The following is a 21445-nucleotide window of genomic DNA, read 5'->3' on the forward strand; positions in this document are numbered from 1 at the left end:
CTGATGTTCAGAGAGAAACCTACTCCCAGGGCTGTGCCAGGTGGAATGCTGTGGGACATCGCGTTGTCTTTCTCCACGATGCACCTGATGAAGGCAGAGCTTTTTCTTTGAGAGCTGACAACGTGTCCATGGCTTGCCAGTTCTGTTGGATCACGCTGCCAACATAACAGGAGCACCACATGCATAATCATACGTTGGAATCCCCAACATAAGAAGGAGATGGAACTTTTGGAATGCGACAAGAGGAGGGCTATGAAGATGAACAGAGGGCTGAAGCACCTCTGCTATGAGGACAGGCTGGGAGAGCTGGGGTTGTTTAGCCTAGAGAAGGGAAGGCTCCAGGGAAACCTTATAGTGCCCTTCCGGTAGCTTAAGGGGACCTGCAAGAAAGGTGGGGAGGGGCTTTTTTACAAGGACATGAAGTGATAGGATGAAGAGAAATGGCTATGAATTGGAGAGGGGAAGGTTTAGATTAGACATTAGGAAGAAATTCTTCATGATGAGGGTGGTGAGGCACCAGCGCAGGTTGCCTGGGGAAGTTGTGGCTGCCCCATTCCTGGAGGTGTTCAAGGCCAGGTTGGACGGGGCTTTGAGGGACCTGATCCAGTGAGAGGTGTCCCTGTCCATGGCTGGGGATTGGAATTGGGTGAGCTTTAATGTCCCTTCGCACCCAAGCCATTCTATGATTCTATAAATCCTTCCATTTTCACGCAGGGAGAAACCACTCCTACAAGGTGTGGTGGAACCAAGACTCACTGGGAAGGTCTGTCTCTGGAGACATGGAAGATTTGGGACTATCGTTCCTGGATGGATGTTCAGGAAGGTTGGTCTCAGAACCGTGGACAGTGGCCGCCCTGGGGTGCCCCACGCGACCCCTCCGATGGGCATCGTACCCCGGGCACCGGGGCATCGCCGGGGGATGTGGACCACCACACTCCCTCTGAGGCTGTGGGAGCTGTAAGCAATCCACCATAGCACCATGGGACACAACGCTTCGTGTGCTTACACCCTGTGGGAGTCGATGTCGGCATAGAAAGGATCTTTATGGAAATTGTTTGAACATATCCTGAGCGCTTCTTTAATGGCGAAGTAGTTGTGGATGGAACTGGGCTCAGAGGTCATGATCAAGAGACCAGGACACACTTACGAAGAAGAGTCTCGCTTTTTTTGCCTTCTGTAACTGTTTATGGGTAACAGTTTCTGTCTGGTTTTATACCGGTTTGTGTAATTTCTGAATTGCAGGAGCTATCTGGTCTCTCCTTTTTGGAGGCCGAGTCTGGAGACCAGAAGAGCTGCCAGCAGATCTGGTGGGGACTGTGCTGTGCCAGGCAGGCCTTGGGTCAGCGCACCCTTTCCCTCCATTTCCTTTCACCGTTTGTGTGGCAGAGGTGACCTGAAAACCCTTTTCCTCTCTGAATTTCTTTCTGAAATACAGCTGATGAGGGCCATGAAGGTGACTACAGGGCTGGAACACCTGTCATGTGAGGACAGGCTGAGAGCTGGTCTTGTTAAGCCTAGATGTTTGGAAGGCTCCAAGGAGACCTTATAGCAGCCATCCAGTTCTTAAAGGGGATCTACAGGAAAGCTGGAGGGGAGTTCTTTAACAGGGAGTGCAGGGATGGGATGGGAGGGATTGGTTTTAAGCTGAAAGAGATTGAGATGAGATTTTAGGAATAAATATTTCCCTGTGAGGGTGGGGAGGCCCTGGCCCAGGTTGCCCGGAGCAGTGGTGGCTGCCCCATCCCTGGAGGTGTTCCAGGCCATGTTGGATGGGGCTTGGAGCCCCTGATCCAGTGGGAGGTGTCCCTGCCCATGGCAGGGCGATTGGAACTGGATGAGCTTTAAGATCCCTTCCAACCCAAACTCTTCTATGATTTCAACAGATTCAGTCAGGCCAGAACATGCAAACCTTGGGTGGAAATCAGAGGGCTCCACTTCTAGCACTTGGTGCATTTTCTTTCCTTTCCCATTCTGCTCCCACTCTTATTTAGTTTATACTGTAAGATTTGCAGGTAGAAACTCTCCTGCTATGTGTTTACATAATGACACCAGTCAGTGGCATTGCTTTAATACAAATAACAATAACAAATAGCTTTTCAATCCTTGAGCATGTAGTAAACACCGAAAATGCTACAGCCGAAAGTTCAAGCCCTTTCATGATCTGTAACGCTAGTTTATATTAAAAGCAAGATAAATGATAATATTCTACCTGTTCATTTGGTTTCACAGTGTAGAAAGCAGATACATGCCTTTTTAGATGCATACGGATCCACCACGTCTATAAAACACCCCTTGCTGTGGGTCTACATTAATGAAAAAAAGATTTACAGAATTCACCTGTTTGAGAGCTTCCAAGAAATTCAACATCTGCCTATATTTATACATGCGTGCTTCTGTTAAGAAGAATCCTTGAAGCAGGCTGTATTCCCTAGTTCTTTGGTGTGGGTGACCAGGAAGCACAAAAAAGCATTGCAGTGACAAAGAAAAATTTGCAATGTCCATTTGCTGGCCAGAGCAGTGAGAATCCCAACAGCAGAGCAATCCAGGGCAGACATTTCAACAACGAGAAATGAACAAAACCATTAAGTGACCTCTCTCCCAAAAGCTGCATCGGCACAGAGGGGTCCCTGAGGAAATATTTCTACCTAATAACCTGTCTTCTTAAAGGTGATGATGGGAAGTACTGGTTTTCAGATCAGCATCCTGAGGTGACTCTTGTGCAGTAAACTTTGGTGGAAAGCAGAGTGTTTTTTTAATCTTGCTTACCCTAAACTTTATTTCTTAAGATTTAAATGTAGAGACTCAACAATACCTCCAGCTAGCATTTTCTTGACGTTTTCATAACTATTAGATGTCCCATTGAAGGTTCTTGGTGAGTGAAGGTCTATAGCATTAGATGCAAGAGGTCACCAATGCCGGAAGAAGGAGAAAATTCCATTAAGCATATGTAAAATAAAGATTTTGCGTATGATCTGCTTCTATGAGCTTCAGATTAACAGGGTGAGGGACTTCTGTACTTGCAGGTTGTGATTGGTGATAGCCAGCACAGGGTGGGGCTTACCTAACTGCACGGGGGTTAACATCAAGTCTATTAGCTCCTGACAACCTGGTCAAATGAGTTGCTTGCCTTTTTATACAGCTCACAACAATGCTAGTAACAAACATTTTTAGTCTTGATTTTTTTAGTCCTGGTTAAGGTAAGTGTTAATTCCTAAAGTAACTTCCTAGAATTGCCAAGCTCTGCACCACAAAACAGTGTAGGGCTTGAATTTAGCTCTTTCCGTAGCTAGAACTGTGTATTGAAAATGGACAAGTTTTCCTCTGCATTCAGGATTATTTCAGGCCCCAAACTAATCGTGATTCAGTTCAGGTGCCATGATCCTCATGCAAACGATATGATGTGGAAGAAACTTTGCTTCTGGAGCAAACTATTCGATTAACTGACTAATTAAAGGTCAGATGAAACATTGGACACCATCTAAACCTGAGTGCTCACTAGATGGTCACCAGTTGATCTAATACAGCTCATTTTGTGTTGCTACGCAATGAATATAGACCCCATGCATGTCTGTGCCCTTGAGAGAGGTAAAGAAGGAGTAGCACAAACAGCACCATTTTTTTCAGAGTCATTCTACAAATAAATATATTGCAAAGAGTCAAGAGCAATATTTTCTAAAATGATGTAGAAAGGAGGGATATCCTTACGCGGAAGAAAATAAATTACCAGCCTTATAGGGCCAGCCGTTCTTTATGTGAAGGGTGAAATTTCATAAAGAGCAGTTTGGAAGTCTCTCAGTGGAGAACTTCTACCTTGTATCGCAGAGATGCATTCAAGTAAGCTGAAGGGAAAGCAAAAGATCTTGGAGCCTTAGAGTACAAGTTGCCATTTAGCTGCTACTTAATACTGGAGAATGATCCCACAGCCCCATTTACCACCGATTCTTGCTGACTGTATTTGGCAGCATAAGGCCTTCGGGGTCAAGGTGCTCAGTTTCCACTTTTGCCCTTTTGGTTGCAGAAGTAAGGAAGGATTTCAAACCTTGAGCTTCAAAAAGAATTTAAGAAATGCACAAGAGAGCCAACTTTTAAATGAACTGGAAAGATTTTATGAGGACAGAAGATCAACAAGTGACCAGGACTCCAACTGTGAAATAAAATGTGAGAAACAGGCACCTCTTCTAGTGTGAAATTGGTCTAATTCTTGGGGTCTTTAGAGTGGCAGTATCAAACAACTGGCCGATATCGTGTACACTTTCTGCCATCCACATGGCATAAACTCCATTACCACATTCTGTGAAGCAGTCAAATTTACCACAGGTTTGTTTAACCCCTCATTTGAAAGTGGAGATGGAGTTTTTTTTCCTTTGCTGAAGGCTGAATGTGCCTTCCCTTGTGTACCTGGGAAGCCAATCTCAGCATGGACCTCAGTGCTACACACAAATAACTGCAGGAAAAAACTCATACAACCAGGAGACATTTGAGGCAGGGATAGAGATGTACCTCATCTTAAAGAAAGACTATTAGTAGCCATAAGGCAAGAGTCTTTAAACTAAAAGAGGGAAGATGTAGACCAGACATAAGGAAGATATTTTTCACACTGAGGGTGGTGAAACACGGGCACAGGTTGTCCAGAGAGGTGATAGATGTCTCATCCCATTAGAAGTCAGATCGGATGAGGGTTCTGAGCAACCTGATCTGGTTGAAGATGTCTCTGCTCATTGCAGGGGGCTTGGACTAGATGACTTTTGAAGGTCTCATCCCACTCAAACCATTCTCTCTGATGGCTGAGTGGTGGGTGCATCAGTGGGCAGGTGATGGGTATAGCCCCAGGCTACGGCTGTGTCTTCAAAGAAATACTTACTTTGACAAAGGTCCAAGTCAGCTTAATTATAAGTTGCTAATCATTAACATGAAGCTTACGAAAGGGGTGAAGCTCTCTGCTTTAGATATTTAGGAGCCTTCTAGTACTTAAAGAGGCTTACAGGAAAGCTGGAGAGGGGCTCTTTATCCAGGAGAGTGTGGATTGGAGGAGGGGTATGGTTTTAAGCCTAAAGAGGGGAAATATAGATGAGATCTTAGGAAGAAATGTTTTCCTGTGAAGGTGAGGAGGCCCTGGCCCAGGTAGCCCGGAGAAATCATGGTTACCCCAGAGGTGTTCAAGGCCAGGTTGGATGAGGCTTTGAGCAACCAGGGAGGTGTCCTTGCCCGTGGCAGGGGGTGTGGAACTCGATGGACTTCAAGGTCCCTCGCAACCCAGACCATTCTCTGATTCTATGATTTTATGTATTTGCTGGATTTCATTTCCAGTGTCCCATAATGCCTTTCTATAGTTTAGGGGAATTATGAAACAATGCAGAACTTTGGCAAACCCAGACGTGAGCTACGCTTCACAAACCTATCATGTCTTTTCATCCTGTCCTGCTTTGCACTGTCACCTGGAGGGACAGGTGTCACTGAGCCTGGTTCCTGGCTCTGCCAGCACTTACTCTCAGTCTCTGCTTGCACCACGAAGACTTCAAACAAATCTGCCGCTACAAGACACCTTTGTCGCAAAAAATGCAGTATGTGGAATAAATCTTCTTTGTTCCGGGGAGTAACTTTTTCTATTCCAACTGCCTTTACTGTTTTATTGACAGCAGACAAGAGGAGCATTTTGAGCTCGTGCTTGTGTGAGTGATTGTGTCTCTCTCTGGTGGGCAAGCCAGGTAAAACTGCTTCTCAGTAAATACGCAAACACAGAGACCCAGAACTGTGTGATTCATTAAACCACTGATCTGATGCCCTTAACAACGCAAATTCCGATCAGATCCCAGCTCACAAAGCAATATTGATCATCTTTCTAAAGGGAGGAATCTCCATGACGATATTGTTGAAGAAAGGGGGAAGATTTCATCGAGAGGCTGTATTTCAAGTAAAATAACCCTCCAAGGAGCATTCACTTTCAAATCAGTAACGCACAAGTATAGCTAACTCACAAACCAGCAGCCAGTTATAAATGCAGATTTCAACGAGGCTTTTAGGAGAAACAATGGGGCTGTTTTTAAGGGTGGTTGCCCTGCTGAAGTGCATTTCTCTGAATAGATACAATGCTGTAGTGCTGAATGGATTCAATGGTGCCGTCTCAAACATGGCCAGGAGTGTCTAGAAGTGGGTGGAGGCAGAAAGAGCTGGTGGGACCCTTCTTATGGTTGACTCAAGCTGTGTCCTCCAATCCTTTCTTTGCTCTGGCAAGGGCAAAATTCCTTCCCCTTTCCCCCCTGCTACAAGATTCTTTCTCTGCATTAATATTCCCCGTCTGGAAATAATAGAATGACATTTTTTAATAGTGGGCTCAAATAATTCAGGCATAATTTTGTCTGAACAAGACTTCTGGGTAACAGAAGACTCTGCTAAGAGAAGTGAGTAACATCTTGGCACCTTGGCTATTTGAAACAGGGAAGGAAAAATACATACAGAGATAGAATATAATGTAGGATCAATTCTGCCATGGCCTCCGTAAGGAAAACAAGTGACCTTAATGATCTATTCTCTCTCTAGAGCACTCACACAGAAAGCCATGCTCGTTCCAATTCAGCTGTGTGCCCAGCACATAACACAATGGACCTCACTCCTTGGGAAGCTCTAAGTGCCACTGCAATACAAATAAACAAGTTCTGCACAAGATGGTGAGGGCACCAGCAGCCTACAAAAAACAGCTCTTGGGGCCACACGAAGACTTGGAGTGTGTGTGTGGGGGTTGTGCGGCAGGAGTGTTTACTTAAGGAAATTCACTTCCCCTAGGGAAGAATACGCTTCAATTCAAAATGCATGCCTCCTTTTTGCCTTTATAAATTCCATATGCACACTCTTATATATGTCAAAATAGAAACACAATCACTGCAAGCTTATGGGTGACACCACTGAACAATGTCATAAAATACAAGACACGAGGCAGAAATACATAAATAGCTGCAGGCCATGATCCGCTCTCACTGTTTGTGTGCAGCTCTATTAATACTAATAGGAGTTAAGTGCGCAGAAAAAAGTGACAGCTCTCGCCCCTCAGCTCTGCCAGCAGTTCTTAAGTACTGCTGTGGTCCAGCCAGCACTTTTCCGTGCTACACAAAGCTTCCTCAGTCACAACGCAAGAGCTACCGCAGGACCCCAGGGAAGAGCACACTCCATCTGCTCTGAGCTTATCACAGAATCATGGAATGGTTTGGGTTGGAAGGCACCTTAAAGCTCATCCAGTTCCAACCCCTTGCCATGGGCAGGGACACCTCCCACTGGATCAGGTTGCACATATCCTCATCCAACCTGGCCTTGAACACCTCCAGGGATGGAGCAGTCACCTTATGTGAGGTGTTTTTAAGGTTCCTACCTCCTGCCTTTCGATGACCTATTGTAACATGAAAGCAATAATAACAGTAATAATGTTATGACCTTGGTGCTCTCCTGCCTTTTGGGGCATAGTGATTCTTTGGCATACTTTTGAAATTGAAAACGGCTCTAAAAATTGGATTTGGGTGTCCTAGAAAGTGGTCCTGAAGTTTTTCAGCTAAGAAAGCCCCAGGCGATATATCACACATGACTACCATGGCAGTTCTATGTTCCACCCATCTCATTGTCCCGTTATCAACGGCTTGTCTCTGCTCCTCTGTGGATGCAGGGGGAAGGGATGGCTGGATCCACCCTGAGCAGCTCTGCAGTGGGCGTCTCTGTGCCAGCTGGAGCCTGAGGGGCACAGCAGAAAGTCAGTGTGCCATGGGATACAGGCGCTGGCCTCTTTCTTCAAGGCCGGGAGGAACCAGCTGGATACTTTTGGTGCTGGATGGATGGGGCAGATAGTTTCTTCAGCAGCATTGTGTCATCTTCCCAAAGAATTCCCCTGTCTGCACTTGGAATAGGTTTATAGGCAGGTGTGTGTTCTTATATCCTGAGGATGTAAGAAGATGTTGAAGCCATTCAGTGTTGGACAGGAAGGTGAAAAACTGTATGAATTAGTTTGAGGTTTGGGGGTTGTTTTGGTGGTGTTGTTTTTTTGTTGATTTTTTTTTCTGTTTTATTTTGTTTTAATAGCAATGTGTTTAAAGAAAGTTGCTGCATATTTCTCAGGATGTTTCTTTCGCTTGTTAGCTAGCTTTCATCAGCCAGGCAACTAAATTATTCCTGGTGGCACAGAGAAGATGTTTGGCTGACCTCTTCTAGCTACCTCTCTGCTCTTAGTCCACACTTCCCAAATGATTTTCCAACATGCGGTGAAATACATTTTTAAATACAGCTCACCTAAACATCAATCCATCCTCCAATGTTGGCAGCAAAAAGTTTCTATCCATGGCAAGTGCATCGAATCAGGCCATCAGGAAGAAGTTACGTTGGTGCTGGTCTCTTCTCCCAAGTAACAAGCGATAGGACAGGAGGAAATAGTCTCAAGTTGTGCCAGGGGAAGTTTAGATTGGGTATTAGGAAACATTTATTTACTGAAAGAGTGCTGAAGCATCGGGAGAGGCTGCCCAGGGCAGTGGTGGAGTCTCCATCCCTAGTGGGGTTTAAAAAGCACGTAGAGATGGCACTTTGGCACATGGTTTAGTAGACACGGTGGGGTTGGGCTGATGGCTGCACTGGATGGACTTAGAGGTCTTTTCCAACCTTAATGATTCTATGTATCTATAATTCTATTAGTTACCATGTGAACTACTTGAAGATTTTATTCTTCATAAGGTTTAAACACATACACCTGTGTTCACATACGCGTAAAAGAAGTATCCTCTCCTCTGCCTGCCCCACCCTAGAGCAGATCGTGTTTGGATAAGCAGGCTGGAGGTCACCACGCTGCTCCCTTCCTGGTCATGTGCCACAATAGCCCCAGTTCGGCCCCACACTGTCACAGTCCTCGCAGCCTTACAGAGCCCAGATTTCCACGCAAAAGTAAAGAGGCACATTTATGGGCTTGGGACACATTTATGGGCTTTAGACATATGATTAAGGGGATCTCAGGTACCTCAAAGGAGGGAGACATTAAGACGGGGGAGTTGCTGCAAAATGAAAACTACAGTTAGACCTGCAAAGTAGGTTTATTTCTAATCCACAATTTAAAGGGAGTGATTTCTCCCTCTTGCCCCTACTGCGATGCCCACTATGCAGGCTGGGTACTTAGGCTTGGCTCTAGAAGCAGAACTTGAAGCCTACTGTGCCTTTTGAAAGAAAATATCAGAGGGCCTGTTATATCTCTTTATTAATAGGTTTTGACTAATCCTCTATTCATTGATGTCCATTATGAGATTATACGGCTAAAATTAAGTTAGTACATACAGTATGTCTACAATGAATTCGATAATTGTGTGTTTCTAAAGGAAAAAATGGTTCAATAATTATGGCTGAGACCAGGAACTGGCATCACAGTCTTTGTTGACTGAGCAATATGCTGAAGTGGGGCAGCTTTTCGCTGCCTCTACAAGTTCAACTCCCAAACTGAGGTGGTTCTGCTCTTCTGGAAGAAATGTTAAGAAGTGTTAGGAGCACGCGCGGGGCACAAACATGCATTTTGTGGAGGAATCAAAAGCCCCAAGCTGGCACCAGTGAGAAGTCTGGTGGCAGGAGCTATTCTCGGAGGAGAAGAGATTTATTAGCAGTTGCACTCAGAGTTTATTTCTATCAATAGGATTCATGTTGTGGGAAAATATGTCATGTAGTCCAAATAGTTTTTTGAAATGAGTGTACGAGTGAGAAATTAAATAGCTATATTTCTTCCTTTTGCTCAGCCTACTAATTAGAGAGTTCTAAGTGCATATATTTGCTTTGGACTGTAGCTATATCTCATAGCTCGATAGGCCAGTTTCTGCACAACTTTGCTCTAAGGTGAGGTAACTCCATCACAAAATTAAACATGGAAGGGGGATGTTATTTCATTACTCTGTCTCTAAACTTAGAATTGTAGAGTGGTTTGGGTTGGAAGGGACCTTAAAGCCCATCCAGTTCCAACCACCCTGTCGTGACAGGGACACCTCCAACTGGATCGGTTGCACAAAGCCCCATCCAACACAGCCTGGAAGACCTCCAGGGATGGGATATCCATCATTCTCTGGGCAATCTGGGCCAGGGCCTCCCAACCCTCACAGAAAAAAGATTTCTTCCTAATATCTAATCTCAATCTTCCCTCTTTCATCTAAAAATCATTCCCCTATGTCCTATCCCTGCACTCTCTACACTTAAGATACAGAAACCTCGGTAACCCAAGGCTTGAAGCTCCGTAGATGCTGATGGTCTCTTGGTCCCTCACTCTTGATTGAGGGTGTTGTACCTGTGCAGAGTCCCATGGATCACAGCCCCAAAGATCTCCTGGTTCTTCACAGTGCTGCCATCCTTCACCTTTATGTCTGAAAACGATTTATAGCAGATACCCACATCAACAAGGAATTACAAAGAGTAAGTAGCACTACAGAAACGAATCCAACAGTCTCTTAACTGTCTTTCATGAATGACATCGACCATATTGAATATTATATCCTCTCCGGGAGCCTTTGTAGCTTAGAGATGGATTTGTGGCTACAATGCTGGACCCGGATGTCAGGTAATTTAGGCATTAATTTGAGCTCTACAGCTGTCCAAGAGTGTAATGACACTGTCAGGCATCATCTAGTCATTGATCCACCCCCTTCTCACAGACAGAGTTTTCCATAGATGGGTCTGTGCAGCCCAGACTTGTCTATTTTTATGTATGTACACACATATATATACCTTCTTCGAAATAAAGATTGCATGTTTGATAAGTATCTACTACAGATGTATGGGGCATGTGTGTTGCATGCATACTCACCAACAAAACCTACCTGAATTACCTGTTCCTGGGAGGTTTCCTCGATCTGACACACTCTGAAAGGATTATACCATTTGTGGACCAAGTTGTGAATGCCAAGATATTTTTTTGAGGATTAGAGGAGGCAAGTCAGCTGTTTTTTATAAGTAAACACATTTATATGATGCTGGAATAGCTGAAGCACTGCTTTCTATTAATTTTAGTTGACTTTATATCCAGGTTTGATCGATACAGAAGTCTTCTTTGCTTAAGTCACGAAAAGAAGAAAATAGCATACTTAGTATTCTTCTTGCCTGTTCACTCCATCCATAGATAAAGTCTGGCTACAAGGACTCTTGTGAGGAGCTTCCCAGAGAAGCAGAAGTTCAGCATAAAAACAGGCAGCTGAGTGCAAAAGGGAAGTTAATCTTTCCAAGAAAAGTCAATACATTACATTTCAACTGGCTACGTACTGTGCTGAGCAGGTAAATTTGAAGAGTTTTACAGGGCATTCATTTCTAACTAAAACAGCTTTTTGGTTTTAAAATCTCTTCCCTGTTTTCACCAGTTTTCTGAAGTTACACCCTCCTCCCCCAGACAGCTGGTCCAACGCCCCAGCTGTGCCGCTTACAAAACAAATCGCCCCCTGGAAGGCTGCCTTGCTGGAACGCAGTCCTCACTCAAGCAAAAATCTTATTGGCCCAACCACACTTTTATAGCAATAAGGACCGCAGAATCTGGCCTTGCCTCGCAGCAAGAGCAACACACCTGCTTAAGAGGAGAATCATCGAAGGAGCAGCTCCAAAGAATAAACCAAACCAGGAGCGAGAAGAACTTCCATCCCTGCAATCCTCTGTCTTTGCAGTGAGTGAAACCCTGCCCTCATCAGTGTCAGGGACATAACTGACTTTGACTTACAGAATCAGAAATTTCACGTTTTAAATAGATTTGATATGATCTCTGCCTAGAAGAGCTGCAAGACCATCACAAATGATTTCCCTCCCTGATACGACACATTGAGCTGACTCGTGCCATTCACATTAGCTGTGCCGCTTTATAAATCCAGTCTTCCCACCTAGTCCAGTCCCTGGCACGTGCATCAGACTTGCAGGGGTCTGGATTTTATTTTCTCTTCCTCCTCCTTTTATCCTTGCATTTAGCAATAGAAACTGATAACTCCTAAAGCAAAGGAGGACTCTGCTGCAGAGCTTCCAGACCTAAAGCTGGTCACTCTGATGGAGCATTATAAACATTTTTCTTGGGTAAGTCCTCCCACATAACATTTTGCTGTAGTTTTAGGTTTTGTGTTGGCAATGGATGGGATGCACAGCATCACAACTTGGCCAAACAATCCCATATAGAGAGACAGTCTCCTTGGAATGGCAGGTAAAGGCATTCCTTCCCAAACCCACACAGTCACCTGAGCAACCAGTGAGCCTCCTACAAACGAGGGAGGAACAGGAAAGGAAGGAGAGGTGTGGAGCAGACCAGGCAGCTGCTGGCAGGGCACGTCTGGGGTCCTGCTCTGCATGCACTGAACAGTATTTGAATTCCTTGGTGAGGATGATACCTGCTTCTTCAGAGGATGCTCTTCTGTGGATGATTTTTACAGTTTCTGAAATACAACCCCCCCCCCCTCATTTATGTGAGATTTAAATAAGGACAAACCACTCAGGCCTTTGAAACCTATATTTTAGGACTATAGGAAATGGAACATTCTGTTTGGTAGCGAGACAGCGGCGTGGACTCTGCATTTAACCCCTCTGTCAATGTGCTGGCGCTGGCAGTGCATTGAGACAGCCTGCCAAGGCAAGCCTATAAAATCACTGCAGCTTAAAGTTTACGGCCGTAAAGTTTCAGAGAGTCACTTGTAGCTCCAGAATTGCTCTGAATATTCCTTGTTCTTGTCCTACCACTCCAAAATCTGGAGCAACCCAAAGCATTGCAAGTAGCCGGCGCTCCCAGTTTTCTTCCTTCTGATTGCACTGACCCAATGAGATGTTGTCGCGCTGTGGATAATAGTAATAGTGAACACTAAATCCATTGCTACGCGCAGTCTCTGGAGTGACATTCATGCAAGATATTCACCTAACCATTCTGAATAGCAGACCAATTTAGGAAAAGAAGCAAATTCGCTCACTCAGATATCCTTGAAAAGGAAAAGAGATGAAGTCCTCAAATACATCACTGGTTATAAACCATTCCAGCTTTCATAATCACGCAGAGAGCGGAGCAGAGGCAGATAAACACAAACAATGCGTGTCTCTGTTTGCAGAAAACTAACCTGGGGGAGTACCAGAAAAACAACCAGGAAAAAAATCCATTATGAAAATATTTTACATTCTGTCAGCTTTTGCCTTTGTCAGACAAGAAGTGAAAAGGCAGGAGAGCATGATATTAAGATGCCACTACCTAATAATTTCTTGATAATTGCCCTTCAAGAGCAAATGACAATGAAATGAGTAAGGTAGAGCTTTCACCCACTCTATCCTGATTTAGGCAGTAGGCTTTGGTACACACTTCCTTTGAGTAAACAGTACCTATAGTTATACAGGATCTATTCTCCCATTGATGTACCAGGGATTTATGTAGGTGAGTCCCATTAATGCTAATGGAAGTTATGTGTGTAATTCCCCTTTTTCAGCAATGAGAGAATAGACCTTTATGTTTCTAAAGTAATTACAGCCTTAGCCCTGGCTAGGCTGTTCTCCCCACCCTCCCCCCTTTGATAACTTCTTTGCTTCCCTCCCCAGCATTGACTCTGGGAGAAAAAAAAGGGATAAATTCCTCCATTCAGAAAGGAAAATTGGAGAAATAGCTGAAAGGTGAAACAAATGTAACTAGATCCACTCATTGTGTGAAGGAAATGCAAATACAGGAAGCCAATCTACATCCGCTACCTTTGCTGTGCTTTTGGGGACAGATGTAGATTCATTTTCCTTAAATTGTGTATTCACTGGGTATTCACTGGGTTCTGGGCATGTAGGTTACTTAGAGAGAACAAGAGGGGGTTTTTTGACACCATTCTTCAACCTGTTTTAGAAAAACTACACGTTTTGACACTGCCAGACTTTTGCAGAAGGTAAGGAGTGAAGTGAATGGAAATTGTAGAGAATGAAGGATTTGATTCACAGAAAGCACTGCTATCATCTGAGTCTGAGCCGGGGGACTGCGTACCCCATTGGGGAACTTAAACACGCTGGAGTTTCATAGGTCTGTATTAAAGGACTTAAAACTTCCTATTAAATTTGGTATTTAATAGGATTCCTGAGCCTTGGGGTCAATGCCAGGGGGTTTCAGAGGGTGTGCTGCACAGAATGACAGCCACTCCAGTTTAAAACACAGTATCTATGTCCTGTTGCTGATTTTTCAGATTATTTCTGAAAGTTACGCACCAGGTCTTTTATTAACCCCCCCATTTCTAAAGAACAGATACTAATATTTTCCTTTTAGAGTAAGACGATGGCAAGTCCATCCCATTGTTGCAGATGGGGGATGCAGAGAACACCTATATTATTTACCTGTTTAATTACTCCGGGCATTTCTGTCGATAACATCACAAGTGGGAGATTTTGCGTTCTTCCTAAGAGATCAGGTCAGTTTTTCAGCTCTGCTACCTCCGTTTCAAGCCCTACTGTTGCTCTCCAGAGCTGACTCAAAGCTCTCACGAGGGATGGGGTACAGCGGGGGTCCCCGCGGTCCTGGTTCAGGATGGAGAGGAGCCCTTGAGGGGCTGAACTCGCTGCTTCTGGGGTTGTTGTTCGCGGCGTGGCTTCCTCCCCTGCACCACAGTAGCTGCCATCACACACCCCACAACCCTTCCTTCCCAGCTCCCTGGTTTTGCCCATTACTGACATACATAAAAGAGGGACTAAGGATGTTTTTTTACACCCCGGTAACGCGCTGCCCTCCACAACTCGATTCTATCCCTGCCTTCAGCCAGTCCCACTACCACAACTGGATTGAAAGAGAGCGGCAGTCTTCGAGAGCTGATTTAAGCAGGTGTGTGGTCACAATTTCCACCAACATCCCTGAAAAGCCACAAATGTAAATCCACATGTGAAAAAGACAACTTTAAAAAGTCTATGCAGCACACAGCTCGCAGCTTCATGGATGAAAAAACCACGGCAAGGAATCCCACCACACATTTTGCCTTCTTTTTTCTCCCTTTCATTTAAATTCCTCACTTCATCTTTTTTTTTTTTTTTTAACAGTAGCTACAAAATTCAAGGAGGACAGATGCTACCCAGCAGGATCAGGCCCTCATTTGGGAATCCTTCTATTTTACTAATCTCCTGCAAAAAAAAGGGAGTTGTATACTCTTGTGGTTCTTTGCCACCTGGCAGGGATAACAGAAAATACCCAACAGTTTCTTATAGGCTTACCCAGAGTATAATACCCCTCCTGCCAAATCAAGAGAAGAAAGGAAGAGTGGGTGGAAACTTTTTTAAGTATCAAATCAGCCAAAATGCTGATTTATTTTCTTAAAAGCTTGGTAGAGATTAACCCCTGTGACATTTACAACACACATACATTAACTGGATTGAAATACCACTGGAGCTGTGAATGTGAGGGGGAGCAGAGGGAAATGATTGGAATGGGAAGGAAAAAAAGTTCGACATGTTCAGTATACACTCACCTCCCCAAAGAGGCTGGAGTGGTTTCCAGGGGCTATTTCTCTCCCTGTTATTTTTTTTTTCGGTAATACCAAGTGGAAAGCACAGATTCACACACCCCAGCAGCAGCTCCTAAGCCTGAAAGCTCTTTCTCTGAGCAGCCCAGTGAAAAACATGAACCATTTGGTACTCTGGAGCAGTCACTTTTCAATCACCTTGAACGTAAATACTGTTTTTCCTAACGATCTGCTGTGTTTGTCAGGGAAAGCCTTCACTTTGAGGGAAACTTCAGCTTCTGCCCTGATCCTGTGCAGCTCCGGACTTTGGGGGAAGACACCGAAGGGTTTGCAGCAGGATTTCCTGGGTTAGTTTGTTCAGCCTTTAGCGCTGCTTTGCCTTGTGCGATGTCAGGCCCATTTTATAATGAGAACTGTAAACGGATGACCCTGGGATGAGCCCTGCTCACCTTACTCAAGTGAATAATCAGTTCAGTTCAGGAGACAGAGCACGATTCACCCGCAGATGACTCCCAGGCTGAGGTCCGAGTCCGCAGAACTCGTTCTGGCAGGGTTTGATTCGTTGAAACTCCTCAAATATACCACCTTTTCCACTGGCAAATGTTCTGTGCTTGCTGAGCAGCACATGACAAGGGGGCCATGTGGAAACACCCTGCCACTTACCCCCACCCCAGCTCCTCGAGTCACTTTGAATTCCTTCTTCTTGCCTTTGCTTTTGTCAATGAGAAGTAAATTGAAACAGAAATAAACCAGCAAAATATCCAAAATCGATAAAATACATCTGTATGCTTTAAAATGACAAATAGAGTGTGTGAAAAAAAAGCAATATTATCAGACTTTTTACTCGTGCATTGATGTTTTGATGTTTCCATTCCTTTAATTTTTCAGATTCCATGGGATATTTTGTTCCAGCTTGATTATCTGCTTTCCATCCACCTCTTAAGGTTCTCCTGTGGTCCTGCCTTGTTTGCAAGATATACCTTGCCATCATATTTTTAAGCAGACGTTGCCTAGCTGGAGAAAGAGTTCCTTTTATCAAGATGAGAGCAGTGCATCTGTTATTCATATCAAAAAACGCACCTTGAGATAAGTGGAAAAGATAAACTTCTGGTAGCTATCCTTTCTTTATGTGTCATTTAACAAAATACTTTTTTTTTTTCATGTGAGTATGGAAAACGCTGCCAATCTTATTTGTAACCCTTCTACTACCAGAAGTACTTTAGGAGGTCAATAGGAGAATGCACCCTTTTTTGTTGTTCTCTCCAGATACTCAGCATTTCTTCGGCATTTTGTATTGGGAGGGTTTGTTTGTTTTACGGTCCTTGTGCAAGCATTGTGTCTTTGTCTTACCTTCCACCTCTCAGGATGGCTCCTTGTTCTTTGAGTACCAAGTCTCTGCTGGTGAAGGAATCTATCACTTTATGTGCCTCGTTTTTTCCCTTTTATTGCAAATACTCATGAAAAAGTACATCTGAGGAGCTGCTCTTTGGTGAAAGAATTGCTACTGTAGTTTCTTTTCTGTGTACATTCATGTGCTATGGAAGCTTTTATTACTGGGTTTTTACATTCAACACCTTGAAACACTTCCATGAAAAAGAGTCTTCTAAGTGTTTTGCCCTTGCCTAGAGCAGTGTCTAATGGAAAATAGTCATCATGAGCAAACGTGGGGATGAAAATATACCAAATGTATTCTAGCGAAAAACTTGCATTCAGAAGGATTATAATAATACAAACACATTTTATAACTTTCTACTTTATCAGGCTGTGGGAGGCAAACTCCTTTGACCTATGAAGTTGATCTGTGAACTGTGTCAAAAAATTCAAACCCTCACCGTTGAGGTTTGTGCATTCTATTAGCATAATTTACCACCCAAGCTGTAAATGTACACTTTGTACAATGGCATGCTGAACAGATAGCATTTTACAACTTCCTAAGGGGGAGTGTTTATATCTAACATTTCTTGTGCACATTTGATTATAAGTTTGCCATAATAGCTGCCTTTTTTCCTTTTTTCCGTCCTTTATTTTTCCACCCTCCAGCTGCTCTGGAAGTGCCTAATAAAAATGTCTTCTCTACTTCAGATCCTGGATGTTTATTTGTGCCAAATAATGGATCAGCAGAACGCACAGGGAAACAGCCTTTGGCCTGGACTTACCCACCTCCTCCCAAGAAGAACGAGAGAAGGGCTGTCGGACCCTTGAGTTGCATTTGGGTTTCTCCAGCCCTCCGAAACCCACTTTGTGCCTTAGAAATAACAAAATGGAAGGAGAATCCAAACCTGAAATATAAGCAGCCCTCAGCTTTATTTCATGTGTGTGGAAGGGGTGTTGGTAGAGCTTACTCCATGGTTACTAAAGCTTTGCACGACCGATTCAGAAGCAGCAAGACGATGTGCGCCATCCCCCCCTCCACCCTAACCCCTCTGGCTACACCCTCCCTTCTTCTTCTTCTTCTTCTTTTTTTTTTTCTTTAATTCCTGAAATTAAAATGTGTTGGAATGCTCAGTGCTGCTTTTCACTCTCTTTTCAATGGGCCCTTTAGTTTTTCACACCAAGGTGTCCTTTGGGGTGCCAGGTCAGGCTACCAAAACAGCTTCTAGGAGGGGATTAGGACCAATTAACATCTTTGTACACAAAAGCCACTGGCAGCTGAACAGGCGGCCTGGTGGCCTGCTCGGGAGCTGCATTTTAAATAGGGGCCTTCTGTACTTGAGCTCAAGTGGGAAGAGGCGGAGAAAGTTTTTATTTATAATTGAAAATGCTGCTCCTGGATAAAGTCTAATGAAAGGCAGAGTGGTCTTCAAAAGTATCTAACAAATACCATTTGAATATTGGCCTTTATCGTATGATTTCCATCAAGGATAGCATAACAATATAGTCATTTCTCCTACATATTGAGATGAAGTGATTTTTCTCGTAGAGGAAAACAACTTCATCCACACATTGCATTGGCCCTTCTGGTTTTCATTTCTTCTTTTACATTCAGCTATACGTTAAAGACACCCAGTAGGATGGCTGCTTAGGAGTGATATACATCCATAAATCTCTTTTTGAAGGGAATTTTGCCACTTATCTACCTGATCCACCAATGCTCAAGCCTACAGATGAAAAAAAAAACCACAGATAGAATTTAAGTATATGCATCTGGATGGAGGGGGAGGGAGTCCTACAAGGGAATTACTGTGTTTCATATGGGTAAATTTGCATTTATACCCCTTGGGTTTGCGCAAAGAGGGGAAAAAAATAAAGAACTCTACGTCTGAAGTGTTGAATTCAGCTGAGCCAGATCTTCAGCGGAGGTAATGGCCTTAGCAGCTTCGCCCTAGGTATTTTGCACCTGACTTAATATCTTTACTTCTGCTCTGCTTTGTTTTCAGCGCATATCGCTTCTAAATCATCGCTCTTGCAATCTGATCAGGCATTAAAGCAAAGGGAAAGGGAAAGAAGTATACGGTGTGCGAATTACTGTTGTACAAAACCTAGCAATTTCTAAAGGCTTGCAAGTGGGAGTTGGGAGAATTTGCAGCGATGCTCTAACAATTGCAATGAAACTGATTTCTGTATTTTGAGGATGAGCCATTTTCAAACACGATATTTGTAATCGCTGCATAAGCATCCCTCCTCCCCCTTTCATAATGGTAATAACAGGGCTGTTTTGGATACTTTTATCACTCAGACTGAAAAGTCATTTCTCAAAGTTTTCCCCCCATAGGTTTGATAAGGAAAAGATTCATGATGGGAAAGGATAGCACAAATGTTCCAAGTCCACCAGGCAAGCTGGTACTGACATCCTGATTGATATGATTTTAAACGAAGGGATTATAAGGTAGAAGGATGTTTCTGAGAGGCTTGTAACCCACTGGCTGGAAGTAAATAAGAGGGAGATTAGAAGTTTGGTCATTCTGCGTTGGCTTAGCCGCACTGGTACAAATGAAGGATGTGGTCTTCTAGAAAATCACTGGATGTCATTTGCTACGGTGTTAATTCATGTATTTTTGGAAAGCCACAAAAACAGGTAGTTCTTTCCAGGTTGATGTGAATAGAAAAACCCTAATCATGATCATTTTCAACCTCCCGGTTTATACGACTAAGGAGAGATTCCGCTTAGCGCGACGTTCTGCAGCAAACATTAATACACTCGCTATGTGTGGCTTTGCCCCTTCCTACCCCCTCTTTAGTTTCAGATACTGTATTGTATTTCTTCCGACATGTTGATTCTACCTAATGTTAAATGGTAATTGGCAGTAGTATAGGTGGGGAGGGAAACATTGTTATATTTTGTTCATTTTTCACACTTCAGCAGTTATCCCTTTCTCTCCCTGGCTCTACGCTTATTAGTGTATGAAATGCAGGTGTGTGGGAAATGGCAAGCACACATTGACAGGTTATTTTGTTGGCCACTGCCTAATTAGTAGCATAGTGGATGCACCCTGCTAAGCTTTAGTGTGGTGCAGTAGAGCTGGTCTGTTCTAATTTCCTCACAGCTTTGATATTCAGCAAGAGATTGACGGTTAGCACAAAGAGCCAAAGCGCGACGGAGGCCTGCAGAAACAATGGCCCTTCTTGCTTGTAGACACCACAGATGTGAGAGAAAGCTGACTAAAAACAATTGGCCGACACTGTCTAATTGTCTCCAATGTCAGCATCATTAATGTTTTCCCATGTAAAAAGTAAAAGGCCAAGGTTGTATCCTCCCTTTATTTTGAGTCACATGATTATGTAACTTACTGCGATTCAGATTAAGTGTTAATTGTATTTGTGCAATAAAGAAACTGAAGCTACCTTGAATTTAATGAATATGTACTTAATTAATTTTGACAGCCTTTATCTTTATTACCTATTGAATAATCACAATCAGAATTAATAACATTTATAGGCAATTAAAATTACAGCCTATTTAATGATAATATATGTTTACATCTTTTGCCGAGATACAAATTATGAATACTTATTAGCAAAGAAATTGTTTCCCTGCCAGGAGGGTTTCTTCTCTGTGTTAACAGCAACAAACAACAATAATCAGTTCAATGTGTAATAGTGCCTTTCACATCAGACAATCTCCCAAAGTGCTGCACAACAGCAAATGAGAAAAGGCTTTGCAGAATTTAAAGGTAATCACTAAATGGCAAAAATTGCAGTGTGCCCGGAACAAACCCTTCGATAAGACGAGTCCAATAATATTTGAACAGTTTCAAAGCTTTATTTTCTGGAATAATAAGAGGAATAAAAAGGGTCCGCTGAGAAACTCCTTGCCAACCCAGTAATACCAGAACAGGGCTTCAGCAGTGACAATCCAGAATAGCTCCACTGGAACCAACGTAGCTAAAAGTCTTTTGACCCTGAGATCTGTTGAAATTCTGACTCCCTGGTGCTCTGGAGGGAGAACAGACATGGCTCTGGTTGTACCAGTGCCCACAAGAGCAGACGGTGCGATGTGAAAAGCAGTAAATCATACAAATGAAGACGCTTTGGAACAGTGAACCCTCTCTGTCACTACAAAGAGCATTAGGGTTGTTGCAGATTAAAAGCAAAAGGATACGGGCTGTTCAGAGAAGGAAGAATGACCAAGCCTGGGGCTTGGCAGGTATAACTTGAGCCATCGAATGCATCAGAGAGAACCATCTGGTGCATATGCCCACAGACGCCGCCTGCATCTGCACACGCACACTCACTGCATTACTCTGCACAAATAAATTCACTCTTTAAATGTCCATTTTCTTAACATCTCTCCCATTCACAGGATGGAAGGTCTTTCTCCCACTGGTGTCAGAGAGATGCACAGCTTCCAATAAATAACGAGACTTTGCATAACTTAGTTCAGGAAAGAATTTGGGCTGATGTGCATGTGACCTTGGGTGACAAATAGAATCACAGAATCAGAGAATCGTAGAATGCTTTGGGTGGGAAGGGACTTTTACAGGTCATCTGGTCCAACGCCCCCCCGCAGGAGCAGGGACATCTTTAACCAGATCAGGTTGCTCAGAGTTCCATGAAACCTGACTTTGGGTGTTTCCAGGGATGGAGCCTGCACTACCTCC

General features: G+C 43.7%; 1 protein-coding gene across 1 annotated transcript in view; it reads left to right on the plus strand.

Annotated features, from left to right (window-relative positions):
* VAX1 (ventral anterior homeobox 1) overlaps positions 1-17764 on the plus strand; it is a 32425-nt gene extending 14661 nt beyond the window's left edge. Inside the window, exon 5 of the transcript XR_008450706.1 lies at positions 17490-17764. The gene's annotated coding sequence lies outside the window, so the exon portion shown is untranslated. The remainder of the gene's footprint in view (positions 1-17489) is intronic.
* Positions 17765-21445: the final 3681 nt, after the last annotated feature.

The sequence above is a fragment of the Cuculus canorus genome, chromosome 7 (assembly GCF_017976375.1).
Source record: "Cuculus canorus isolate bCucCan1 chromosome 7, bCucCan1.pri, whole genome shotgun sequence".
Taxonomy (NCBI): domain Eukaryota; kingdom Metazoa; phylum Chordata; class Aves; order Cuculiformes; family Cuculidae; genus Cuculus; species Cuculus canorus.